At 41.2% G+C, this 5,000-nt stretch overlaps 1 protein-coding gene across 16 annotated transcripts in view; it reads left to right on the top strand.

Moving 5' to 3' along the window:
• Positions 1-5,000, top strand: part of LOC135216899 (serine/arginine repetitive matrix protein 2-like) — a 622,749-nt gene that overhangs the window by 294,214 nt on the left and 323,535 nt on the right. The window contains exon 1 of one of the 16 annotated variants that reach the window (XR_010314961.1): positions 3,691-3,979. The exons of the other annotated variants lie outside the window; for them this stretch is intronic. The gene's annotated coding sequence lies outside the window, so the exon portion shown is untranslated. Of the gene's footprint in view, positions 1-3,690; positions 3,980-5,000 lie in introns of those variants that run through there. 16 annotated transcript variants of the gene reach the window in all.

Here is a 5,000-nt window from a genome sequence, read left to right as displayed (position 1 = left end):
AGATTTTTTTTTTTTTCCAACTATATATAGGCGGCGTGTTCTCATACTTTTTGGCCTAAAAATAAATTTTTCATGTTAGCCCTGATGAGAGAGGGAAAATGTAGGTAGTTTTTCCTCTCTCTCTCTCTCTCTCTCTCTCTCTCTCTCTCTCTCTCTCTCTCTCTCTCTCTCTCTCTCACACACAGAAATCTCAGTAGGAAATTCAATTGATAAGAGAGTGAGGATTTTTTTTTTCTTAGATTTTGCAAACTTCCAAACAGGTGCGCTAGTTTTTGTGTTGAATTAACTTTTAATTATACTCTTTGTTACAAATAGTTTTTCTTAAATACAGGGTCCGCATCATATATTGAAACTTTAAGAATCCGTATTCTGCATCATGTCATTGCTTAACCGAAGTTGGTATTCCAGGAAAGTGTTCAGATCAGAGAGAATTTTTTATTTTTATCTCAGCGTGGTTATCCCCTCTTTCTCCTCCTAACACATCTTTGCTCGCTTCATCCTCCTCCTCCCCTTCCCCCTGCCCCTGCCCCTGCTCCTGCTCCTGCTCCTGCTCCTGCTCCTCTTCCGCTTCCTCGCGGGTATGAAGAGCGTATCCAACTTCCTTAAAAGTTTGCTTCATCAGCATTTCGCCCTGTCATGATGCCGAGTGAACGCCTCCACCAAATTGTTGTGCAAATGGTCTAGCAATTTACCACCTTACGGTCGCGGTCGCTTCTCCGCAACTACACGCTCAGTTTCTCTCTCTCCTCATTCGATAATTTTCCCATCCCAGTACACTCCTCGTTTCATCGCACTGGTAGGCGTCCCCATAGGCTCCATCTTGCCTTCTAAATGGACGTGGGGCTATGGCAGCTGTTAAATGAAATGTCACTCAAATGGGGAAACCATCCAGAAGGAAGATAGAATTACGCTGGAGGCAGCGATGTGATTATGCCTTTTAAGTTTTGGGGGCCTCTGGGACATTAGAAGTGAGCCCATTTAGCTTCTATTCAACTGATCGGTTACAGTGTCAGTTAAACCTTTCAGGTACAGTATCAGTAGAATAATCCAGTATCGTATGACAGTTCTCTCTTACAAGGAGAAAGCTAAATGCTAAGTACAATGACGTACCGTAATATTATGATTATCCTAACCAGTGTCATTCAAAGTTAACGCTATTGCTTCTCACACCTCGAGTCCTCATCGACTGTTAAAGAAAAATATGAAGGGTAGTTTCTGTTCATCCACCCCCCCCCCCCCCCCACCCCCCCCCCCCCCCCCCTTTTTTTTTTTTTTTTTTTTTTACGTATCTAGTGGCGTGACAGGAGCAAAGGTCATGACTCTGAGAATCTGTTGTGACGTGCGTGTTTAAATGCCAGCCACCCCTTCCCGAAATAAGTCACATCGTAATTCCAAAGGTAAAATTCTCTTATCCTTCATTTAGTTAAAATAACATTTTCCCTTCCCCAGCACGGCAAAAGTATCGCAATTGGCAGATGCGGTTAATTGAATTCATTGATTATCGAGATGGAAGTGCTCATTCCAAGCAGCAAGATCCCTTGTGGCCTCATGGACGCATATTCTCGGCAAATATGTATTTCGGTTAACGGTATTTGCTCTCTCCACCTGAGAGTGGTAACCTTGTTGAAAATGGTAGGTAGAGGCGGATTTGGTAGAACTAACTTTCTGTTATCGGTTGAAAATGATGACAATAGTATTCTAGAGGGACGTTTTTATCATTGAAAGGACGATCGATTTGACCTTTAGGAAAGATGTGCTTGTATCTACTGACAAGTGGGGCGGGTTGTGGGAAAGATTTTTTGGTGTGTTATTGATTGAAAGCAACGAAAATCTTTTGAGACTGCAAAGGACCACACAAGATTGTACGAGTTATTTTACCGTGAAAAAATTTAATTTTATTTCATTTTATTTAATTTTTTCGTAGGGGTGTTTCGATGGAGACACTGGTTTCATGATTAGATAAGTATTTTCAGTTTACTGCCGGGCATTTTTTATCTGTATAAATGTTGTCTTGCAATGTATTGTTGGTAGGCTCTCTCTCTCTCTCTCTCTCTCTCTCTCTCTCTCTCTCTCTCTCTCTCTCTCTCAGTTTAGTGCACGTTCTTTACTTTTTAATGTTTAAAGAATTGTTGCCGCTTCTTGTAGATGAGACTTGGGAGAAAGATATTTGACGAGAAGTTGGCGTGGCAGCTGGAACATTAATGTTGGCACTGGGGTTATGTTCTGGTGTCTTTTTACGTCATGTGCATACTGGAGCGGTAAAGCTTGCCGCTCTTGCAGTCATAGTGATGAAGTGTGACTGTTTGAGGTCGACCTTTACCTACAGGTGTTTGTCCTAGATACGTTGAGGAGGTGGAGTAGCAAAGGAGCAGAACATCGCTGCCTACGCTGCCAAACCTGTTTCTCCCTACACCAACCAATTCTCTCTCTCTCTCTCTCTCTCTCTCTCTCTCTCTCTCTCTCTCTCTCTCATATTTACGCTTAAATGGTGTATGACTCCTATATGTAATTAATTGGTACAGTTTCCAGATCTCTTCTCCTGATTGATAAAAGTTATAATTGATAAAATAGACTCTTAAGACAGAAACGCCTTATTTTGAATGTCAAAGGTTATTACCTTTTTATGGAAGTGAAGTCATCAAAGCGCTCTTGTAATTTCTTGAAATTCTCTCTCTCTCTCTCTCTCTCTCTCTCTCTCTCTCTCTCCTCTCTCTCTCTCTCCGCTGATGGCGTGCGGGCACCGAGCAAGCTCAGAAAATGAGGTTGGCATCAGGCATTGTTATTCTGTTAATTATTATTTCAGTGCTGAATGGTCTCTGAACTGTAAATGGGGGCCTTCATTCCTGTTTTAGAATTACCTCCTTAGAGGATTAGGAATTCGGAATAGGCTCTTCTTTACGGTTCTGAATTGAAAGGGTTCTTTGGTAAGACTACTGGATTGGGCATTACATTCTCTCTGCTCTTATCTCTTGAGACATATATATATATATATATATATATATATATATTATATATGTATGTATGTATGTATGTATGTATGTATGTATGTATGTATATGTATGTATATATCTGAGAGGGGTAATCAAATATGGAGTGGGTGTAGACAACTGGTCTGGTATATTATAGAAAGTATTGACTTTGCTTGAGACTCCGAGAGAGAGAATTTTCATTATGTTAATAGATACATACCTTAATTTAGATTGGACAAGGTAATGAAGTTGACCTAAAGACATGTGCCCTATCTCGTGGTGATGCTGTTTTAAATGATTTATGTGTCGTCACGATATTTGCTTATTAATCGGCCAAACCTAAATCCCCGAAACTCTTAGCTTATTTGAGGTCCGTCCCCGTAGGTTTTGCAAACTTTTTGGCTGTTTACATATGTTTTATGATGCTTTGGTATGGCACCAGTGTTAGGGAAATACAGGTGATTAAGATGATCGGTTGATTTGTAAAAGACTTTGTGGCATGTGATCTTGTGTGTGTTTTGCAATTCACTGTAAGGAAAAGAGGTGTTTCTGCTGCTGGTGTTGGCGCTGAGTATAAGAGAACTGCTGAGAGAGAGAGAGAGAGAGAGAGAGAGAGAGAGAGAGAGAGAGAGAGAGAGAGAGAGAAGAGAGCGAGTGAGGGCAGCGCGCTCTCAGCTTTAGTCTGGCCTCGCCCGTTGGTCCATCAGCCGCTGGTGCTGCTGTGCCACTGTTCTTGATTCTTCCGCCAGTGACTAAAAACGCAAACAGCGAGTCAGCTGTGTCTCGGAAAACATCAGCACTGCTGCTGTTCCTCTCCTTCGAGGAGAAGGCCTCACTGAGAGGCAGCAGCACCAGCACCAGCATCCCAGGACCCGATCACACTTCCTCCTGCATGAGAGGAAATAGGGGGTTTCGGGAAAGCGTTTACGAACGTCGAATCTGAACTTGTTCGAAATTCTGATCCAAACTGTGTACTCTCAACTACGACGTCATTCTGAGTAGGATGATGTGTTAGTGTCTTCGTTTGTTGTTGCGGTGTAATGTGAAACTTTCTTTGTGCAGGCGCGCGAGCTCGTTTTGTTGTGGCTTATACAAGCAAGAGCTGCCTGGTTGTTGTCTGGTGGAAGTTTTTCTGAGTGTCGTCATCAAGTGTAAACAATAAACAATTTGAACGTTTTCCATAATGAAAGTGGTTTAAAGCTTTTTAGTTACATTTGTAGACTGATCGAAGTACGTTGTCGGCTTTTGAACGTTTTGTGGGTTAACGTGGTGACCAATCCTCTTTAAAGATGAAGTTTAGCTGTGATAGCTCTATATTATATAATATATATATATATATATATATATATATATATATATATATATATATATATATATATACACACACACATATGTATATGTGTGTATTATATATGTTGTGCCTAAGAAAATGGTTCTTTTGTTAAAGTGAAAATCCCAAATCTTCGACAAAAAATACAGATGTCCATATTGTTGGAGGGACTTGCACTACATCACTCATAAGTGAGATATTGTTGAGTCATTTAGTTTGTGAATTTGTTATTGTTTCCGCTGAAAGAATCTGATCAGCGTACTGTACTTTCTTTCTCTTGCGGTGTTGGAGTCCGTAGGGGATCGACATCAATTGGACTCCTCCTTCCTTCGCCCACCCCCTTCCCCTTCCCCCCTTCCCCGACCCCTACCCCTTGCATTTCCTCCCCAACTCCCATCAGCGAGATTTGCATTAAATCTCGAGGGGCGACATAATTCGAAAGAAAATCGTGGCCGTAAGTAAATGTCTTGAATGTGCGGACGGAGACATGTCTTCTGTATTTTTAGATTAAAATTAGGAAGACGATGCCCCGCATATTTGCCTGCCGTGCTGCGTTCGCGTCTTTCAAAGTCCACTTGAAGTCATTAATTAGTTTGGCGTCCTCTCAAGAAATATCAGCCTATTAAGAAATTAATATCTAAAGCAAAAGTGTGAATTCGAAAAAAAAAATTGTTTATCCATCCTTGCACATAGTATATATT

Source organism: Macrobrachium nipponense, chromosome 19 (assembly GCF_015104395.2).
Source record: "Macrobrachium nipponense isolate FS-2020 chromosome 19, ASM1510439v2, whole genome shotgun sequence".
Classification (NCBI taxonomy): Eukaryota; Metazoa; Arthropoda; class Malacostraca; order Decapoda; family Palaemonidae; genus Macrobrachium; species Macrobrachium nipponense.
Note: the sequence above shows the minus strand (reverse complement) of the source record. Positions and strands in the feature narration are given on the sequence as shown.